Source organism: Vulpes lagopus, chromosome 8 (assembly GCF_018345385.1).
Source record: "Vulpes lagopus strain Blue_001 chromosome 8, ASM1834538v1, whole genome shotgun sequence".
Classification (NCBI taxonomy): domain Eukaryota; kingdom Metazoa; phylum Chordata; class Mammalia; order Carnivora; family Canidae; genus Vulpes; species Vulpes lagopus.
The window spans coordinates 93,173,718-93,196,888 of record NC_054831.1 but is presented as its reverse complement, the minus strand read 5'-3'; the positions used below and the strand labels follow the sequence as shown (position 1 = coordinate 93,196,888).

The following is a 23,171-nucleotide window of genomic DNA, read 5'->3' as shown; positions in this document are numbered from 1 at the left end:
ATGGTGTATGTACAGTTTCATTCTTTTGCATATTACTGTCCAGTTTTCCCAGCACCATTTATTGAAGAGATACCTTTCCTCATTGTGTATTCTTGGCTGCTTTGTCATAAGTTGACCAAATACATGTGTTCTTTTTTTTCTGGGCTCTCTATTCTGTTCCATTGATCTGTGTATCTGTTTTTGTGTCAGTACCATACCTTTTTAATTACTGTAGTTTTCTAATATAGTTTAAAATTGGGGGGCATGATTCTTTCAGCTTAGCTTTTTTTTTTGTTTTGTTTTTTTGAGTAACTATAGTTTCTTTTCTTTCTTTCTTTCTTTTTTTTGTATCTATACTTTCTTAGCACACTCTTTAGTGGTTTTCCTCTCTTTCCTGTTTTACATTCCCTTTCTTTTTTTTTTTTTTTTTTTTTTTTTTTTTTTTTACATTCCCTTTCTATACTTTCTTGGGGCCAACAGCTAAACCCTTTCCTTAGAGAAGTGCTACAGGGGAACACAAAAACTCTGAAACATGAAAAAGTGTAGAAGAGGATAAGTAGGTCATCAAGGAGAATGAGAATCAATAAACAAAACCTGTTCCCTCTGCTCTTCAAATGAATATTCTGGAGAGGTGTGTAAAAATGAAACAGCATTCTATGGGTGAACCTGAGGCTTTGTGAAGCTTTTGAATTGGGGGGGAGAATGAAACTATACTTCTGGCTAGGAAATGGAGCTGATGCCTTTGTAGAAAGGCTCAAAGTAGAGAAGTAGAAATGTAAGTTTAGACCTGTAGGTGAAGGAACTGATTGAGGACTAGAAAGAGCCCATGTTTCAGACAGAACAAATGACCAGAGGGGGAATGTGATGTAGTGGAAGAAAGGGCTTCCAGATTCAAAGCCACAGAAAACTTCAGGAGAGGGATGAGGAAGAGGTATTGATAACCTGGGACAGAAGTGTCTAAAGCCTGGATTGATTAGGGGCACTTGGGCCATATCTGGGCAGGATCCAAGAGAGGTGGGGGGCAGAGAGTAGAAGAGGAGCTTGGGACCCCATGCCAATGCAGCCAATTATGAATACAATCTTAGATTTGAGTCTCAAGCCTCAGTGATTTAGAACTTGTCTGGTTTTAGCTGCTTTACATTCATTTATTTGAAGAGTATGTGTGTGTGTGTGTTACCTGCCACAACTGAAACAGTGCGAAACACTAGATGAAACTAGTGCTTTTCTAATTTGTCAACACAAATTCTAAGCACACCCTCTTTTGACTGGGTGTGGTAGTCTCCCAGAGCCTGGGGGCCTATGATAAATAAAGGGGAGAAGGCAGGTGGAGAGGATCTGCTACATGCACCTGTCCCTTTCTGAATGGTTTTGTTTGATGATGAGATCCATTTCTGGGATCTGTTTAAGGTACTCTGTTAGGTGCTGTAACAGAGGCACTGTTGGTGTACAGATTTGAAAAATAATGGCAAATCCCTTTACTGGGTTTAACAGTTTGGAGAAATTTCTTTTGAAAATGAAGCCAGCTCCCCCAGAAGACATAAATAAAATAAAACATAACCTTGTCCACTGATTTTTGCCTGTAGGAGTTGGTGGAAAGTATTGCAAGACCTCAGGTTTAACTCACCAGTGCTGATAACTTGGGCAGATCATTTCACCATTCACCTCTTTCCTCACCTGTAAAACAAGGTCTGTGCCAAGCCATTTCAAATAGCTCCTGGAATTCTGTCATGTAAGGTAAGATGATTGGGTTTGGAGAGGCTGGATTCAGGAGCTAGCCAGGAGGGCCATGCCTATATATTCTGTAGGGCAGAGCTTGGATACAGCACATTTGGTTGTCTTTGTCTCCATAGGGATGAGGATGTAAATTCTGTAACCTTCTGTAAATTCTTTTGATCAAAACTGTTTGGAATCGGACTTTATTTCTGTTTTCCTTTCCCTTCTCCCAAGCTGTTTCTTTTCCTGTATTCCTCCAAAATGACCACCTTTGTTCAAGTCTAAATGAATATATTTGGTTTCAAGGTAATCCCTCCCCCTTTTTAAAAATAATTTTCCCTTTTAAAGCAACTTCCCAATATTCTATCCTGTGGAGAATGGCAGAGGGGAAAAGTAAAAGCTGTGCTTGAGTAAGGAGAGTAAGGGGACTATGTGGGCCCCTATGTGTGCTTGAGTAAGGAGAGTAAGGGGACTCAGTGTTTTACCTGACCCACTTTGATGCCCCAGATTTCTGCACTTTGAGAGTTCCACTCAGACATTGTCATCAATTTTATTTTATTTATTTTATTTTTTTAAAGATTTTATTTATTTATTCATGAGAGACACACACAGAGAGAGAGAGGCAAAGACATAGAGGGAGAAGCAGGCTCCATGCAGGGAGCCTGATGTGGGACTCGATCCCTGAACTCGAGGATCACGCCCTGAGCCGAAAGCAGAGCTTAACCACTGAGCCATCCAGGCGTCTCTGTCATCAATTTTAATGCTTAGATGGCAGGGCCAAGGAAAAGGGGTTCTTGGTTGATCCTTTCACACATGTAACTGGGTCTCTCTATTGGTGGTAGTAGTGTGGGAACATTTACTATAAGGAGCACTTTGGTCTATCCTGAGCTCAATCCCCTAATTACAGGTATATGTTTCACAGTTACACACAGGGAATTTCATTGTGGGCGAGCTTCCTACCACCCCCATTTAGGTTCTTGTACTGTTTCTCCAAGTCAGCAACACGCCCTTCCTCCTGGTCAGTTTCAGTCTCAACCTAAATGATCTTTTCTAGCCTCTTACTCTCCCCCCCCGCCCCCGCCTTTTTAATGGTCTCGAAGGATGTTTGTTGTTGTGTTTATAGTATATTGAAAAAGGTGGTATATACATTTTACAGATTTGGAAAATGTAGATGAAAATATTTAAGCTATTTGTCAAAGGATCAAAAGTGGAACCATGTTCACTGCAACTCCACTTAGCATTATCTTTTTCAAAAATCAGTGCCCCACCATTTGATATGTCTCAAGCATTTTGCTGGCTCCTACATACCTAGACTTTGACACTAAATCCTCTTCCTACTTAATGCTTCATACCTTTGAAATTGACTTCCAATTATTTAAGAATTCCTGGTTCCTAGTTTTCTCAAACATTGTCTCTAAGCTACCTACTAAGATTTTGTGGTCTAGGCAAAACTTAAGCAGCAATGTAAGCTCCTAGCAAGAATCTTGTGGCAGTGAGGGAGGAGGGGAGGAATCTCTTATGACTGGTCTGTGGTAAACTATTACTACTGACATATTTGCATGATTAAATAAAAAGAGAAGTTGATTAGTTGGGACCATGAAGATGTATGGTTCTTGAACCCAGTTTTCCTATTAGCAGCAGCCATGGAAGGCTCTTTGGTTTCCTTTTCTTTGATCTGACTGTGGAGTCCCATAGCAATAGCAATTCTGTTTTTTCAACCTTTTTTGAGTATCTGCTGTGCCCTTTGCACTAGGGCCACACAAATGTCTATAATACCCTTTTGCCTTTGAAGGAAAGCATGCTTGCCTTTCTCATGTGCTGATTTTTTAGGAGATTTAGAAAATGAGAATTGCTTGGTAGAGTTATTGTTTATATAGTAGGTGCCATTGTTTTTAGGACTCTAACAGCTCTTTCACTGTGACCCACAATTATAATAATGCTCATATGTGCATAATTCTTTGAAATTTATAAGAGATTTTGCATGCACAGTTTCATTTGGTCTTCACAACAATCCTGTGAGGTAGGTTGTTTGAGTATCATTACCTTCAGTTTATAGGAGAAGAAGCTGAGGCATGAAAAAGTCAATTGCTTATCCCTCTCCTTCTACCCCTCTGCCTTGCTTGAGCTCTCTCATTGAGGGTGGAGAGTTTGTCTTGGTTACTTCAGGTGCCTCCCTGCTCCCACAGCCCCTAGCACAATACCTAGTACACATTAAGCAATAATGCAGGTTTATTCAATGAAACTAAAGGCTTTCAATGTGAGAAGATAAAGAAATGTCCACCTTCCCACCTTCACATTAACAGATCTTTACACATTCGGATCATCCATTCTATTTTGTTCTTGCCCACTAACCTGCATAGAATGGCCCATAAATATTTGTATGGAACATTTCATTTCTTAGTAGTCTAGGGCATTCCTGGGTAGACAGTAGCCTGAAAGTGACACTACTGAACTTGTAGCATTCTTTTTTTTTTTTTTTTTAAGATTTTATTTATTCATTTGAGAGAAAGAGCACTAGCAGAGGGACAGAGGGAGAGGGAGAAGCAGACTCCCTGCTGAGCAGAGAGCCCAACTCCATGCTTGATCCAGGGACCCAGAAATCATGACCTGAGCTAAAGGCAGAAACTTAATTGGCCTGAATTTGTGGCATCCTTCATTCATATTATACACTGTCTTATCTTCAGTCCTGTGACAACTTTGAGGAATCCCTTGGAGAATTTGGACTTTGTAACTGCTCTAGAGACCAGCCATGTATGTGATTTTAATAACTAATCTGTGAATATCATAAAGGCAGAGAAGAAGGGAATAGGAGTTGTTAGTGCTTTTTCACAACTACCACTACAGAGATAAACCAAGTACTTGTGTCAAAGTTCAGGGATCCAGAAAATACTCCTCTTGTTTCCATCTTCTGAAAACCTCCTTAGCAGAGGAGAGTTTATTTTAGGCTAAAATAAGCACTTATTTTAGTTTGAAACCATGGTTGCTCAACTTCAAGAAATCTGGTTAACCTCAAGCAGGTGACGTTTGATGATTTTCCCTTTTGTATAAGATGAGTTTTAATTTTTCTCCAAGGTCAACAGGCATCATGCTGAAATCCTTCAGTGGGTGCCCATTGACCTGAGCTATCCAACTTGTATTCAGCCAAGTACAAAATCTATTTCAGATGAGTCTCTATTCCCTTTCTGCTCTGTCAGCAGGGAAGAAAGGGGACAATTATTTGGTGATAATTACTCTGATGGCAGTAATCTCTGGCAGCTGTTAGAGAAGAGACATAATTGCCACCCCCTAACCTTTTAGAATAGAGCTCTGAAAGCTTGATAAGAGGGGCTGAAGATATGTGAACAACCTCAAAATAACTTTCTTTCCACTTCTATCACCCAGGCTTTAATTAAACGCAATTCATACCTCTTCAGAATATTGAGATGATGGATGTTAAAAGAGCTTTATAAAGGGGAAAGGCATGCAAATTATATATGTTATTATACATTGTTCAGTTCCTTTTATCAAATCAGGGGCCTTTCAGGGCTGCTGCCCTAGGAGCCTGATTTTTCCTTTGGGGATGAAGCAGAATTGGAGAATTAAATTTTTTCTGGAAATTTTGGGACAGGATTTTGAAGTCAAAGATATGTGAGTACATACGGAAGATAAAATCTGGGTAAGTACCACCAACTGGCAATCTTAAACCTTAAAGTCCTTTTCCCCATGTAAACAGACTCTTCAAAAGAGTAAGAAACCACCATCAGCTTTTCTAAAAGGGAATTTTTCAGTTCTTTCTCAGTTTTCTGGGAAGTTTAGTTTTATTTCTTATTGTAGGGTTGGAAGTAGAATGGTGTTAATGCATTTGACTATTATAAATTTTTTGGCTATTTTCAGAGAGGCAGGACAAAATGGGGATCAAGAAGTACTGCTGGAGGTGGGCTGTTGATGACATACTTTGAGTTTTAGTATGCTGTCACATAGATAACTATGACTACTTTTATATGTTATACACAAACTTTGGGTGCATTTAAAAATATGATAAAGTGGGGGCACCTGGGTGGCTCAGTCAGTTAAGCATCTGCTTTCAGTTCAGGTCATGATCCTAGGGTCCTGGGATTGAGTCCTGTGTCAGGCTCCCTGCTCAGTGGGGAGTCTGCTTCTCACTCTCCTCTGCCTCCTCCCTGCTACTGATGTTCTGTCTCTCTTTCTCTCTCTCAATAAACAGATAAATAAAATCTTTTAAAAAATATGACAACAGTGTTCTGGTATAGACATTTTTTTACTTGGTTTAAAGTATTTCACCAAACATTCTAATCACAAATTGTGAGAAATTTTCAGAAAATCAAAGGGCCTTATGAACACACTTGAATTTATTAAATAAAAATCAAAAACCAGTTTTTGCTCTTAACCCCTCTCTACTTTTCTCTATCCCCATCCCAAGCCTGAAACTCCACACATCATACTGGTCATGGAATGATTCTTAAGAAGTTGTGAAATACCCCCTTCTACTCCCTCCTCATTCTTTATCCCATGCTTCATTCCATGCTAATAATCTGTTACTATTGCATTTTCCAGCACATCCATGTGATGATATGGTAGATGGCTGAAAGTTAATGAGTGTGGCCATAGATAACAAGAACAATAAGAAGAGCGTACCTTCCAGGACTTGTGAGTCCTTGAGCACAATTGTAGATTTCTTGTAGGGGCTATGTGGATCCTTGGGTAAATTGACATATGAATTGATTATTCTTGCCTCACAGTCCATCACTGAATTGGGACCATTACTTTACCCAAGTAGGATTGTGTTAGGGGATCTCTGAACAAAGGTGTCATTCTCCTGCTTTGGTGAGTAATGCCTCGCCAAAGCACTGTCCCTTAATAGCTGTTTCATGGCTGTGACAGAATGAATCTATCTTCTCCTGACTACACCCCTAGGGAATAACCTGATACAATAACCCTTTTTATTTCTGGTATTTTAAAATAGCCCTTCTCAAACTGTAATGAGCACCTGGATCCCCTGCAAATTGTGTTAAAATGCAGATTCTGATTCTGTAGCTCTGAGGTGGGGCCTGAGACTCTACATTTATATCAAGCACCCAGTGATGTCAGACTTTCTGGTCCATGGACCACATTTTGAGTAGCTCTATGAGATGCAGCTGTGGATTCGTCCTCTTTGTGGGACCTACATTAAATCCTTTAGTGGCCCATCCTTAGATTTGGATATAGAAATTGGGCTTCTTTCAAGTACTTTAGGAAACTGAGAATTGTTACTGAATTTTAAAAATAATTTGTTGTCTATTTATAGTGATTTTTTTTTTATTTTTTTTTTTATTTTTTTTTTTATTTATAGTGATTTTTAGAGCATATTTCAGAAGATGATCTTATTGTACATTTTTGCCCGTCAATGCATTTAAGCATATGGCTTGCTATTTAGAAATGCCAATTATTTCAGCTTGTTAGTATTGCTAATGTGTGTGCTCTCTGTCCCCAGAACAAGTTATCTCATCTGGGAAACACTCATATCTGTGATGATTAACAATAATGGTCCTTTGGTGAGTGAGCCCACATTTGGATCTGGAACAAGCATCAGTCAGTGGACTGTGGTCTTTTTTGACCTCAGCATGCATGTCAGAGTCTGATTATCTGATGGTCATATCTCTGTCTCTTATCTGTAAGGGATAGTTGACTTACAAATAATTTTCCCTTTTCCTCCCTAGAGTGATTCCAATTTCTGTTGTGTGTGTGTGTGTGTGTGTGTGTGTGTGTGTGTGTGTGTGTTGGGTTCCCATACCACCAAGCAATTCTTAGACACCAAATGGGTGTTTTACCATTCAACTCAATTCTAACACTGTTTACTTGGTGATAGCATCACATCCGCTAGATTAAGGGCTCAGTCCTGCAAGGCTGCCCTTCACTCCCCACTTCAGATGCCAGTCACATTCCCAGGTTATCACCTGTGCTTCTAATGGGCTATTGACTGGAGATTCCAGTGACCCTGCCTTGGATTTAGTTAATTTGTTAGAGTGGCTCAGAGAACTCAGAGAAACAGCTAGATGTATATGTAGGTCAATGTGGGAAAGACACAGGATTTCTGTGCGTTCTTTGAGTGCCACTCTTCCCGTATCTCCACCTGTTGGCCAACCCAGAAACTCTCAACAATGTCTTTTTGGGTTTTTATGGAGGCTTCATTACAGAGGCATGATTGATTAAATCATTGGCCCTCCAGCCCCCATGCACTCCCTGGAGCCCTGGAGGGTTGGGAGATGGGGAGGAACTGAAACAACTAATCTTATAGTCACATGTTTGGTTCTCCTAGCAACCAGCCCCCATCCTTCCTACAAAGTCACAGTTAACATAACAAAAAATACTCTGAGGCTTTAGCCACCTAGAAAATTCTAAGAGTTTTAGAAGCTCTGAGCCAGTAATAGTGGAAGAAGAACAAATGTATTTTTCTTACTGTAAGTCACAATATCATACCCCACAAAGATTGAATCTGTATCCATGTATCCATGTGTGAGAATTGGTTAATAGAATCGACTTCTCCTACCTCCAGGTTTAAGTAGAAGAAACCAGGTTCATTATTTACCTTATTCCCTTTGCTTAAGAGAAAAGCATGCTGAATTTTCCCTTTTCTGCTTTATTTCTCAGACGTGGGGGGGGGATGAACCCCAGATTGTAGGTTTCTGGAGGAGGGACACCCCCAGTGCTTCCTTTCCCATTTCCTCCCCTACTCCCTTCCTTTGCCTCCTCCCCAAACCTTTCCAAGGTTAGGAGAGACCTTCAAGGCTGCTGAGGAGATCGAAAAGAAAATTGCTAAATTCCCGGCAGTCTATGGAGCTTGTGGTCTGTCGTTAAGTGGCAGGGTAAAGGTGAGGTGTTAGAGGTGTGAGGGACGATGTAGGTAGTCATTTCCATATCTCGCAGGACTGGGAGGGTGGTCACCTCAGCCTGGAGGCCTGCAGGTGTGAAGTTCTGAGCCGATGCTTGGAGTGGCCTTGGGGGCATGTGAGGGTATGATGTGGTTGGAGTTTTTAATACTAGTGAACCACTGTGCTGGTGCTCCTCACACCTACCTGATGGAGTCCTCATTATAACAGCTCTGTGAAGTGCTGAATTCTCATATTCCATTTTATGTGGAAGAATCCACAGCTAAGAGAGGTAAAGTAAAATGTTTGATGCTACTGAAATTGGTAAGTAGCAGAGCCAGTATTTGAATCTAGGTCTTTCTAACTCCAAATCCCTTGAAAGCTTACCAGGCAGAGCTGGGCATTATGGGAACTAGTAAGACCTTTTGTAACCTAAGGCAGGTGAATGAGATAGGAGGCAGATTGAGGTCTAGGTCTAAGTTAACATTTTTAAAGACTCCATCATATCTTTCTTTTCCCCAAAAAATCTCCTCCATAACTTAACACTCATATTGGTGGTTGAGTGATTCTAGTTTTTGCAGAAAACTGAGTGCCTCTTTAGAATTCCTTTTGTATTCTGCAGAATTGGATTTCTAAATGCTACCAAACCTGCAGGTAGTTATGTAACCAAACTCAAGGGGTTCACTGCTAGAGTACATTAAACTGAACATAACCCAAGGAAGTGTTTTTTTTTTTAAAGATTTTATTTATTTATTCATGACAGTCACAGAGAGAGAGAGAGAGAGAGAGGCAGAGACACAGGCAGAGGGAGAAGCAGGCTCCATGCAGGGAGCCCGACGTGGGATTCGATCCCGGGTCCCCAGGATCGCGCCCCTAGTCAAAGGCAGGCGCCAAACCGCTGCGCCACCCAGGGACCCCAACCCAAGGAAGTGTTGAGAGCAAAAACCTTTTTAATTACTTGTGAAAAGTAAGGAGATGGGGAGATAGCCCTCAAAGCACTGTCTCTCTGTGGTGTTAGTACAGGAAGCATTTATTTAGTGTGTTGAGGGCAGGAGGCAGGGAGCTTGCATATATGTTAAGGAATTTCTACATCATCTATTTCTTCAGCACTCTAAGGTTCAGTTATGCATTACTAATGTGTCAACATGCTAGTGCAAAGATCGTATGTTCAAAAAAATGGTGGAAAAACCATATAGGAGATCTTAGTATTATAGTGAGCTAAAGGTAACCTCAGGACAACTCATGGGGGGCTTCTGGACAGGTTCTCAGCTCCAATGTGGCTTGAACTGGCTCAGATAAGGGGCTACAACTGAAAAACTGAGGTGGGTGTCTTCTTGGCTGAAAGTGTTGGTTCTGCAAAACCAAGCACATTTCTTCCCCACTTCTGACTCTTCCCCTACTTTCCTTTTACCGATAGCTTTTAGCTCTCTGACTTGAATAACTTCCCCAGTTGCATCCTGGCTAACCAGTTTTAATAGTATCTCTTGGGTGTACAAGGAGACAGTGGTGTGGACAGCACATCCTTCAGTGCAGGGGGTCAGGGGCTCCCACAGGATGTTTTAAAGAAGATCATAGAAGTAGGCTCAGCTTCTTTGTGGCCAAACCACAAAATGCTAAGGTTTCCTTAAAGTTCCAGAATCCCACAGCCCCTCCCTGTGAAAGAATGCTGAGCCCTGTAAAATCCTAAGGGGAAAGGGACCAAATCAGGAGTATAGACACATTTATCTGGTAAAGAGAATTTGGGTATGAATTTAATTCCTTAGTGTTCATTACAGGGAATTATAGTTTGTAGGCATAGAAATGATCTATGCCAGTGTGGGTCAAACTTTATTGTGTATAGGAATCACCTGGGGATCTTGGTAGAATATAGATTTTGGTTTTCTGAAAACCAGAAAACCTGAGGTGGGGATTGAAATTCTCTATTTTCCAAGCCTTCTGGGTGATAGAGCACCCTTTGAATAGCAAGAATCTTATGCTATGCCTCCCCACATTGTCTTTCTTCCCCTTTTCTAAGCCCAGTCAAGATTCATTTGCTTTGGGATAATTTTACTTAGGGATGTAGGACAGACAAGAAGAGGGGAGTATGAAAAATCTTGTGAGTAGATTTTATGGAATCTCTATTTTTAGCATATTTAGTTGTGAAATGATGTTGGTGTTATAAGGACAATCATAAAAATGTGGTTTGTAGTCAAATAAGCTTCAGGGTTGTTGGGTTGAAAAATTCAAGTTGCTTTATTTAATTGATTTCTCAGAGCCTTTGATTGGCTAATGTGCGTCGTGCCTCTCAGAGGGACATTTTTTCTCAAATTTGTCTGACCAAAGAATACTTTTTAAAAAAGGATTTTACTTATTTATTTGAGAGATAGAGAGAGAAAGCGAGCATGAGCCAGGGTGGCAGGGGTTGGGGCAGAGGGACAGGTACAAGCACACTCCCAACTGAGTGGGGAGCCTGCCACCAGGGGCTCCATCCCAGGACCTCATGATCCTGATCTGAGCCAAAGTCACTTTTTTTGAGGACCATATTAAGGCCATAATGTTCAGCAAAACTGGCTGTTTCAGACTTTGACATAGGTGACCACTTGAGAGAAAGAACACTTCCCTAAAATACTATGTAAACATAACTTAGAGAATGAAAACAATTTCAAGTTTATATAGTATTTTAGAAATATTTTCAATCAACAGGAATATGGAACAGGAAGGAGTCACCTAGAAAATCCTTGTATGTGGGGACTGGTTTGTTAGGGGCCTTAGTCCACGAGGATGGCAAGGGTATATGGCATGGAGAAACTCAGGAGACAGGAATTTGCCTGGGCAAATTCTAAGCAATTATCATTCCTTTTGGATCACAGTGACTGAGTTTCTCTCCTTTAGAGGGAAATTCCCTACCCAGTAAGGCAGAGCTTTCTCTCATAGAGAAGCTGAACACAACAGACTCATGTTTTCTCAGACTACTTTGCAGCTAGGTTCTGGTGTGTTGATCCAGGTTCCACCAATCAGAAAGTATCTTTCCTAGACTTTGACTCAGAGTAAAAACAGGCACCCAGTGGATCTCATTCTGGTGCTCTGGTGTCTAGAGCAGTGACACCATATTTAGTTTCTGGAGGCAACAGGGACTGTAGTTCTATAGCCAGCATCCAGTGTCCAGTGCCAGCAATGCACATAATACCTGTTATGGGGTCCGTGCAAGTAGTGATGACAGCAGTGCCTCACTAGACCAGCCTTGTGGCCCAATTTGGGACATTGTTCTTGTGGACAGCCTCTGAGCCTAGTTTCTCACTATCCTAGGAACTCTGAGTTTCCATGCTTTTCATAACTTACTTTTCTGCTTAAATGAACAAGAGTTGGTTTCTAAATGTCAGCTTAGAATCCTGAAAGACACAGAGGATGAATTGAACCTCTTGACTCAGCTTCACATGGCCCCAGAGAACATTTTTTAATCTTTAATTCTAGGGTAGGCTTTGGGGTTTATGAAGAAAGGTCTGTGGCCTAAGGGTCGAGGTCAGCGGTACCCTGGGAGCCATGGCAATCCAGTTCAGTTCATAAAGCAGGTGAAGAAATTAATATTACTGAATGAACACTTACAAAGTTCTAACTAGATACTCTTATATATATTTTTCTCATAATAATTGTGTGAAATATATATTGTAATCCTCATTTTGCAGAAGGGGAAGCTGAGACATGTATGATATAATTAATTGACTAGTAAGTGTTGAAGCTGACATTCCAACCAAGGTCTGTCTGACTCCATTTATCACTGTGTCAGGCTATCACTCAGTGGTTTGGTCCACAGTCATTTGTAGAGTAGCTTCTGTGGGTCTGACATGATGATAATCCTAGGCGATACCTGCCTTGGTGGAGATTAAGATTTAGTGTAGAAGATATACACTCACAGAAAACAACAAAGTAGGAAAGAGATCTAAAATGAGACTCTGTAACATGGAAACCTGACATAGATATAGGTGTGTGGAGGGGAAATGGTTTCCCTGCAAGGGTACCCTTTGAGTTAGAGTTCAGTGACTAGGTAGGAAATAATTAGATAGAATAGAGAAAAGAACAGGGTTTTCTTAGGAGAACACAGCCAGATACTTGGTTGGTACCTTATTTTCCCAGGGTAGCAAACTGGTTTTCTAGATTAAATGGTCATCTGCTTCGTTAAAGATAGATACATGAGGGGCACCTCGCTGGTTCATTTAGTAGAAATGTCCCATGTATGACTCTTGATCTCAGGGTCATGAATTTGAGCCTCATATATGATGTAGGGGTTAGCTAAATAAAAACTTAAAAAAAAAGTGCAAGAGAGATACTGGAGATCAATGAAAGAGAAAGTATCAGCGTTGCAAAATCATAGTAGAAGACGGGAGAAAAACCTTGCTTTTTGGGGAAAACGGTCCTGGAATCAACTGTCTGTACGAGACCTGTCTTGTTCTGTCTTAAGAAATGAGCACCCTGCTGAATTCAAAGCCCTCCACAGCAGTTCCAAGCTTTTTACTGGCTGCTAGAGGCAGGCAGGCACCAGACAGTGAGAAGGGAAGAGAGGATGGTACAATGTGCGGGGAAGCCTGTCACTTATTTTTGCACGGGCTTAGAATGGAGTCATATGAACTGGGCTGCTGGGTTCTATTTCTCTGGGTACTGGTACTTTTTCTCTCTTGAGAGATGTTCCTTGTCAAGGGACATGTTGCAGAATGATATTGTAAATACTATTATTATTATTTATATCAAAATTTTGGGGGTAGCGGGCAAAAATTTGAATATAATGTGCAATTGGATGTTTTTTAAAAGTGAAAATCCTCAATCTCTATGAAAATTCCATGTGACAGTTAAAGCTCAGCTTCAAAGTCACCCCTCCAGGAATCCTTTCTTGATTATGTTAAACAGAAGTGATGTCTCATCCCTTGGACCTCTCAGCACCCTACAGGGCATCATTCTCTTGGGGTCCAAACCAAATCTGCTTGGAATGGTAGTTATTTGGGTTCATGTCTTATCTTCCCAGCCCCATTCCAAGTTTGATGAGTAGAGGAGCTATGAATCATGGCATTGTAATGCCAAAGTGTTCTGTACGTAAGAGATGGTCTGCAAAAATTTGCAGGAATGGAAACTGAAAGTTGATTTTCAGTAAGAGCCCTCTTTCATTTTGTCACTCATTGAAGTGCCTTTTAAAGGACAGAGGACATTATATAAAGAGCTGAAAAAGGGAATTTAAAAGGTACAGCTTGGCATATATGCTGTGGTTTATTGTGTAGAATGATCAAGAAATTGAGCTCCTTATTTTAGCCCATCAATAAACCACTGGAGTATAGCGTGGAATAGGAAATCTGAATTTATTTATTTATTTATTTTATTTTATTTTATTTTTAAGATTTTATTTATTTATTCATGATAGACAGAGAGAGAGAGAAGCAGAGACATAGGCAGAGGGAGAAGCAGGCTCCATGCAGGGACCCCGATGTGGGATTTGATCCCTGGTCTCCAGGATCGTGCCCTGGGCCAAAGACAGGCACTAAACCGCTGCGCCACCCAGGGATTCCCCCCGCCCTTTTTAAGAGGAAATCTGAATTTAAGTCTTGGTCCTGCTGTTTGCTTGGTTTGTGATCTGAGGCAAGTCACTTAATCTCTCTGAACTTTGATTTTTTTTCTTTTGTAATGTATAGGAAACACTATATCTAACTTGTGGAATTTCAGAGACAATTAAAGAAATAGCATAGAGATCCCTTTCCCTTACCCTCAGGATAATTCCTGTGGTGGATCCTAACAGAATGGAGGGAAGGACCCTGATATTCAGTCTCGTGGTGCAGCGTGAGATGCTCTGTTGCAGCCTGAGAGAGGAAACGTGAACCAGTTAAGCACACTGTAACTATGGTTTTGACCCTGGGCTGTATATTTTGCTTCAGAAGTATGTCTGTGGCTCTTGATGCCCATTTGTGAATTAACAGGCAGGGCAACTTGTCCATTCCCCAGGCACTTTCATTAGCAATAGGTTGGTATCATAAATTACCATAAATAACTTGTCTTCTGAAAGTAAGAACTTCCTTGTATGGGATGAGGATACTAATTCCCTCGAAAATGGCTGGACCTAGCCAGACCCACATGTGTAGGGCCACAAGCTTTGGAGTCTACAGTCATGGCCACACCTAGGGAGATTGCACATTCTGCTTGGGTTTGGAATAAAGTAGCCTGTGCAGCAATTCCAAAGAGGAGCCTTCAGGGAGTCCTCCCTCAGACAGACATTCTGATCTATGGCTGGATCCAGGCTTCCACCCTCTCTCTGGGGTCTGGGGATCAGAGAAACCCAGGCATGTCAGGAAGAACACAGCTGATCAAGCTTTGAGAACAGTTTCAGCTCAGTGCAAGGATTGAGTAAGTTCTTGGTATCAGAGCAGATACATGTAGGTGGGTGGGAGAAGAGGGAAGAGACCAGGATGCAGAGTTGGTTTCCGTTGATCAGGGTCAGCCTGAGTTGTGGTGTTAAGGGGGTTTCAGTAGTCACTGTTGTTTTTGTCGCTCTGGCAACCAGAGGAGAAATACACTACGCCCAGTGCAGGTGCATTCGGGTTGAGTGGGCCCATTTCCTCTAAACAGCCCTTGCTGGCTTTCAGACAGCAACCTCTGGGCTCCTCCCAGGATGGCTAGCTGAAGTTTTGGGGTGTGGAAACTGAAATGTGGAAAGTCTGAATTTCAGGCAGCTTTGCCTACAGGGGCTGCTGCCAGCAGCCAGTAGAGCCCTCCCTGTCTGCACAGGAAGGTTAGTCTTGAGCTTGGAAGATCCCCTGCCTTTCTTTACCCAGTAGGCCTTCCTTCCTCTGGCAACTGCAGCCCTAGCAATTGCATCCTGGCTCTCCTTTGGGAAGCTCAAGGCTGGGTCAGACTCTGAACTTGCAGCTGCACCCTGGAGTTCTGATGAGAAGCTGCAACAGCCAGGGAGGATGTCAGTTCTCCCTAACTCTGGTGCCCAGTGCTGCTGAGCTCATGGACACTGACCAAGCCTTCTGCTCTGCATACCCCCAGGGGCTCTCCCTCTATAAGGGACTCAGGGTGATGGGCTCTGGGTTCTGGCAGACACGGCTCATATCTCTATCCCTTTACTCATCTGTGAAATGGAAATAATTAAATCTACTGTAGACTTCTAAGGAGGAAGTTTCTGTGAGAGTACCTAAGGATACACCTGGCACATAGCAAGTGCTCAGTAAATGAAGGCTTTGCCCCTTGCCTAAACACCAGAATTCAAGGGGCTCCCATTTCTAATGTTTCAGTACCAAGAGCATCAGCAATTCCTGTAGCTTTGTCTTCTCATTATATCCAAAAACTCTCCTCTCCTCCTATCTCCACTGTTACCACCTTGGCCCAGCACCATCACCTGTTGCATGGATTACTGCAGTTACCTCTGAACTGAGCTCCCTGTTTCTGTCCCTGCCCACCCAATCTCTTACCACTCAGCAGCCAAACAGATCTTTTTAGACCATTATTTAGATGGCATCTCTCCCCTGCTCAGAACTTGCCAGACTTTGCCCATCTCATTCTGAGCCTACCTTTGATTCTGAGCCTACTCATGGTCCCCTCATCTATGATTTTGTTTCCTATTCCTCCTTTTTCCTTCTACTCCAGCCACAATGACTTCCTTGCTGTTCCTTGAATGTACCAAGCTTACTCCCACCCCAGGAATTTGCACTTGCTTTCCCCTCTGCCTAGAGTGTTTTCTCAGATATTTTTATGGCTCATGTCTCACTTCCTTGAGGTCTCTGCTCAGCTGTCACCTTCTCAGTGAGGGCCTGCCTGACTGCCTATCCAAAACATAATTCCCAGTCTCCATCACTTTCCGTCCCCCTCCCCTTACTTACTTTTTATTCATATCCTAGGGCAGGGAATTTAGTTTCTTTCCTGCTGAATCTCCAGTGCCTAAAATTGGCATGTGATATGCTCTAAATGGGTATAAATTAAATGAATGAATGAATGGGATGGAGGAAAGGATATGTATACATATATTTAAATAATCTGTAGTAAATGGAAGTTTTTATATGTTTAGTCACCTTTTTTTAAAAATTTTTTTTAATTTAATTATGATAGTCACAGAGAGAGAGAAAGAGAGAGAGAGAGGCAGAGACATAGGCAGAGGGAGAAGCAGGCTCCATGCACTGGGAGCCTGATGTGGGATTCGATCCTGGGTCTCCAGGATCGCGCCCTGGGCCAAAGGCAGGCGCTAAACCGCTGCGCCACCCAGGGATCCCTGTTTAGTCACCTTTTAAACAAACTTTCTCTTGAGATATTTCCTTTGGAGAAGATTTTTTTTTCTTTTTTTTTTTCTTGTTCTTTTTTTACATGATCAATATGGGAGCATCTTCTCCACAATAGCCCTATAATATTTAAAGGTACCCATCTTGGCCCTCGCCCTCAGATGGTGCTGAGAACTCTCTCAGGGTAGTGGCCTGGGTGCAGGGGTTGGAATGGGGTCTGTGAAGACTGTTTATGGAGACCTGTCTTTTAGATGAAGGAACACCACTGAGAGCTATATTTGTTGCTGATGGGTAGTTGAGGCGGGGCTGTAGGAGGAAGGGAAGGAAACAAAGAGGCTATTGGAATAGGCAGGAAGATGGAAGGGAACTAGTTGAAGTAATTTCCTCTATCAAGCCCCACCATGGGTATGAAAATTAATATCTGCCTATAGAGAGGTAAATTAGAGTCACCCAATGTGGGGAAGGGGAATGTCTACAATTAGGAGATTCTTATATGGTGTGCCAGCTTCCAGCTAGATGCCCACTGCCTCTGGTAACTCTCTAAGTCTTTTCTCCACTCCCTTATATTTTTCATGAAGACCTGGTATGGAGATAAGGGTAAGATCCCCTTGAAGTAATGTGAAAAAACTGTGAGAAGAGAGAAAAACCCTGCCAATGGCAAGGAAGCTGCAAACTTGAATCTTCTCAAACTAAATAGACTCAAAGTTGCATCTGGAATTGTGTGTGTTTGGCAAACCTAAGGTGGAACCCCTCTGAAAAACATCTGACTGGAATCGCCTCTTTGTCAAATGTGAAAAGAAGCTCCCACCCAATTATTAAGAGGCTGCATGAGAGGAAAGGAAAAGTTTGTGCAGCTAACATAACATGAAGCTTGCCAAAATCATCCTGCCCTAATTCTCTTGTTAACAGAGCTGCTTTTCCAAAGAGCAAGTAACTCGTGATTGGGTTTCTTGATTCTGCCTGCCACTCCTGCTGTACACCCCCACCCCACCCAGGACCCCCTGCCCAGAGCTTACCCTGGCTCTGCATTTTCACTGGTGGGGTATTCTTCAAGGCTCGAAACCTCAGAAATCCCGTTGAGAGCACAATGATCTACACTCAGGATGCAGTGTAGAATGGCCACAAATGTCATATTGCTTATCTTGGTCTATGCAACACCCAGCAGCTGCTGGTGTTTAACGAGGAGGCTGCACAGGGCTCTGAGAATTGTACTGTGTGTGCTTTGTTCATGCATTTTGCAGCTGATTTAAGAGCAAGAAAGGAACAAAACCAACCCGATGTCTTTACTCCAGAGATCATCCACATCCTTCCTACGGCAGGAAGAGCAGGTGACTGGGACACTGGACATTTGGCAAGCTGGTAGTTTTCCTGCATTGGCATGCTTTGCCGGGGTTTTCATGAAAAGACAATGACCTTTACAGAAAACAATGACCTTTACAGAGATCTCTAAACCCTGGCAACTCAGCAGCGAGCTCAGTTCTGAAAGCATTCCTTTTGCCTTTCCCAACAGAGTTGAACAACTGGAAAGAAAGGAAGGAACTTAAAAAAAAATCACCGAAGTTTTTGGCAAACTTTAGGTGCTCTTTCCCCCACCCTGTAATTAAGGCATAAGTAAACAGTAAAAGAATATCAAATTGCAGCTTGCTTCAGTAATAGGTGCCCAGGTGGAGCTGCTGCCTGTATGGACCTGTGTCTTGAGACAGAAGGGCAGCCTCTCTGGGGAGGACTCCAATGGGTCCCCAGATCTGATACATCAAGATTAAGACTTGAGGATTCGGAGCTGAGTGATAAGAAAGGGTGAGTCCTCTGGGGCATTATCTGTAAAGAGAAAAAGTCTCTTCCTCCTTCACAGTTACCCTCTCCTCACAAACTCTGAACCCCTTCTCATTTTTGGAGGTCATCTCCTGGATGGTACAGCTTCACCTTGAAGAGGTTGATGGATTGAAGGAACTCCAAGCACTCTTTGCTGAGTAAAGTGTGTGTGAAGTACTCTGTGTCAGACTGACTTGGTCTGTGTCCAGCTGTATTAGCCCAGACAAGTTGCTTACTTCCCTAAGCTTCAGTTTTCTCAACTCTATAGAGTAGTGCTTAGCTTATGAGGTCCTGAGTAGTGCTTAGCTTATGAGGTGAAAATGAAACAGTGTAAAGCGCCCAGCCCATAAGACCCACTCAACCATCGATATTACATGTATTAATTGTTCCTTTCTTTTTATTGTTGATTAGTACTCCGTGGTATGGCTCTTCCATTATTTATCCATTCAACTGTTGATTTGATGTTTGGGTTGCTCCTATTTTTTGGTTATTATGAATAAAGCTGCTACTATTTTTGTGTAAGTCTTGTATGGACATAGTTTCCCTTTTCTCTTGGGTAAATACTTAGGAATAGAATGGCTAGATCATATGGTAGGTGAATGTATAATTTTTTAAAGAAACTGTCAAACTGTTTTCTGAAGTGATTGCATCATCTTATAATCTCACCAGCAGTGTTTGAGAGTTCCAGTTCTTCCACACCCTTGCCAACACTTGGTATGGTCAGTTTTTGTAATTTTATCTATAGATGTGTAGTGGTAGGCAATTCCCATTTACTTTGGGTTGTAGTGAGGATATTTACGTCAATGTTCTGTGCAAGAATACTATTCATTTATTGTGTAGTGCATAGGACTCAAAGCTCAAATATTTTCTGGAGATGAACACTTGAGAAATGTAATCCTTGGTACATATTTGATTGCATCTGACTCAGAAGATTAAGTGAATTTCAAGCAGCAGCCTAATGATTCAGTGCTGAAGACCCCTTAATTTTCTTTCCATCTCTCTTACTAAAGCCTACTAATTGCTGTGATTTCATTATTTCACCTATGAAGCCAGTAATGATCCCTGGCTCATATCACCTTTAGTTCTTATTACTAAAGATAACTAACATTATAAGATTGGGACTCTATGATGTTTGCCCCTGTTTATAATAATGAGGTGAGTGAAAATGTTGACTCCTTTATAGGAACCAAAAGAGAGGACCCATAGGAGAAATTTAATTCTAATTTTGATTGAAAACAATGTTTTTCCAAATAAATGGGTTTTTTTTTCCTCTGATGGATGCCAGGAATCATGATATTCCTTTCTTCATACTGCTAGCCAAGAACTTAGAGCCAAATTTGCCCTCATAGCAAGTTGATGAGACTCTGTGCTATTCATTTTGCAACCTAACATACCTGGCTCCAGCTTACTTTCCTATTTGATTTTGTTTACTTTATTTTCCTTATTATTTAAAAGATTTTGAATTTAAATGGTTTTACTTTTTATTTATTTATTTATTAAAGATTTTATTCATTCATGAGAAACACAGAGAGAGAGAGAGGCAGAGACACAGGCAGTGGAGGAGCAGGCTCCATGCAGGGAGCCCAACGCGGGACTCAACCCTAGGTCTCCAGGATCACACCCAGGGCCGAAGGTAGATGCTAAACTGCTGAGCACCCAGAGATCCCCAGATGGTTTTATTTTTTAAATAAACTATTGACTGCCTCAAAGTCACCTGGTTTGCTTCCCCAGGGGCAACTGCTGTTACTGATTTGTTGTGTGTTTTTCTAGATCTAATCTATGTGAATATAAGCAAATTTATGGAGTACATAGTACATATGTGTAAGCAGTTGGTCGAATGAGTTGAAATTGGAGGGTATGAACAAGTAACTTTATTTCTGCTCATCACCAACTCTTGAAATTTACTCTGTTGTTTTCTTGCTTACCCATGGAGGAATTCTCTAGTATATCCCTTAGTTTTTCTTGTCATTTCCAAGTATTAATAGTCTCACTTTCATTTAAAAAGTATGAATTAATATAGAATCAAAATATCATTCTTCCCTCCCATTGGAAATATCTTCTCTTAGCTAGCTGGGACCTGGCTCTGGCTCAGATGAGCTTTGGGGCATAGCCTGCCTTCCCACATTTCCCAGCCTTGCTCTTCAGCTGCTCCTCTACACTCACCATATTTCTCTGGCTCTTCCAGGATTGGCAGGCTGGGGGTGGGGGGGGGGTGGGGGTTGCCTCTGCTACTTTCTTTAGAGGGAGTCCTTGGGCTACTGCAGGCTCTTTACCTATAAGTGTAGAGATCTAAGTGTGCTTGGTAGTCTGGGAGTTTATGTCTTCCTTCTTTCCCTCATAGCCAGTGACTGCAACAGGAGAACGAAAGCCTGACTCCCTTGCCACAAAAGAGGACAAACTCTTGAGATACGATTTATGCTCCACAGTTCCCTTTAAGATCAGCATGAGGCTGAGATGATGCTGAAATTCTCATTCTCCCTTGGCTTCTTCTCTTTCCTTATCCTATCCCCCTCACCCTCTTACTAGATTCTCTGAGGATACTTCCTTAATAAATCACTTACTTGCACATGGACCCTCATTTTAAGGTCTGCTTCTCAGTAACCCAACCTAAGACAGCAGATGTCCAAATACTGACACTTCCCTGGGACACTATTGAAAATTCCATAGAATTCCCTCATTGAGACCCTCCAACCACAGTTTTCTTGTTATCACTGAGCCTTCTGAGAAAGTTATATACAACTTTCCCCTTGTGTCCTGGCTTCCAGGGTCCTCCTCTTGAATTCATATTTGTGGTCTTTAATTCTGACTGTACAAGGGCCAAACACAGTTGTACTGAAGTCACCACACATCTTCCTTCTTTTTTACCTTAAAAATGTTATAAATTATATCACATATACATTCCCAGGATTTATCTTTGCATTTACCATTTTTTGTGTGTAAATAAATACCCATATTTGTTCTAGTTATTCTCCTTTGGTTAACTGGATGAAATACACAATATAACTAACAGTTCTTTTAATGAAGCCTTTAAGTTCTTTTGGTTATGTAATACTTTGTTACTAGTAGTTTCCAAAGTGAAAAACTATAGCCACTGAACTCTTGCATTTTCAGAAGTATTTAACTATAGTTTTTACACTTCTCTTGGTGGATAATAAAATTCTTGGATCATACTTTATTTTCTTGAGGACTTTGTTGGCATTGCTTTACTGTTTTCTAGCACTGATTTTTTTTTTTCATCCTCTAGAAGTTACTTGATATTTTTTTTGGGGGGGGGAGGGGACTACTAAAAGGATTCTTTTTCATCTTTGAAGTTGAGCAATTGTTCTGATATTTTTTCCTAGAGATGAGACATATCTTTTAATTTTATTATTTATTTATTTATTTATTTTAAGATTTTATTTATTTATTCATGAGAGACACACACAGAGAGAGGCAGAGACACAGGCAGAGGGAGAAGCAGGCCCCATGCAGGGAGCCCGACGCGGGACTCGATCCCAGCCGGAATCAGGCCCTGGGCCGAAGGCGGCGCTAAACCACTGAGCCACCCAGGCTGCCCTATCTTTTAATTTTAATTTGTAGATCAATCTTTCTTTCTTTTTGGAAAAAAATGTATAGCTTTTATACCTGAGGACTCAATTTTATTATTCAAAACGTTGCACTCCTGGGATTGGCTGATAGAGCTGAATTTGGAGAAGAGCTTGATTTGATCTAACTCTATAGACAATGGCAGAGATCCCCTGCAAGAACTAACCTGTCCTGGGAGGATGCTACCTGAGATAGTGCATAGATGTCAGTTTGAATTGTATCTTGAAATATTTTACTATTCCATTATTTGGGTTTTCTTCTTCAGGGATGTCACTTTCACTCGTGTTTTCTTACTTAGTTTCTTCCATATATTTCATCTTCTCTGAACTCTTTTTTAAACCATTTCTTTACTTCCATTTTCACCCCTCACTTTTTTAACCACATCCTTCATGTGATTTACTGTATCTGTGTCAGTGTTTACTCTCCTTATGCTGAATTTAATGTAAACTTCATTTTTTGTGATGCTATGTTTTTTCCACTTCTTTTCTAAATTCTTCCAATTCTTACTTCATCTGCTTCTGTCTTTTCATATTTCCTCTCAGTGCTTGTATCTCTACTCCATGTTTTTTGTTTACAGGGGCAACCCTGGGTATTTTCTCTGCTAAGAAGCACATCACTATATTATCTCTGCTCTCTACCAGTTCCCAGTAACTCCTATAATAATTGAACTTTCCCAGGATGTTGGATTACAGTTCTACTTGGAAGGCAACAGGGACCAGTGGGCTTGGGAATTAGGTTTTTTTTTTTTTTAAGATTTCATTTATTTATTCATGAGAGACACACACAGAAAGAGGCAGAGACACAGGCAGAGAGAGAAGCAGGCTCCATGCAGGGAGCCTGACAAGGGACTCAGTCCCGGGACTCCAGGACTAACCTGGGCTAACCCTCCCCCCCCTTGCCCCGGGATCCCATTAGATAGGTTTTTATTCAAATCCAGACTCTGCTACTTAAAAGTTGGGTTATCATGAAGAGATTGGTCTCTCTGAGCTTTAGTCACCTCATTTGTAAA

At 41.4% G+C, this 23,171-nt stretch overlaps 1 protein-coding gene across 30 annotated transcripts in view; it reads left to right on the top strand.

The window, feature by feature from the left end:
* ANKRD55 (ankyrin repeat domain 55) overlaps positions 1-23,171 on the top strand; it is a 519,390-nt gene that overhangs the window by 102,595 nt on the left and 393,624 nt on the right. For 20 of the 30 annotated variants that reach the window (XM_041765900.1, XM_041765882.1, XM_041765878.1 and 17 more), the window contains exon 2: positions 1,563-1,713. The exons of 8 other annotated variants lie outside the window; for them this stretch is intronic. The gene's annotated coding sequence lies outside the window, so the exon portion shown is untranslated. Of the gene's footprint in view, positions 1-1,562; positions 1,714-17,085; positions 18,563-23,171 lie in introns of those variants that run through there. 2 more of the 30 variants (XM_041765872.1, XM_041765886.1) reach the window with 2 other exon arrangements.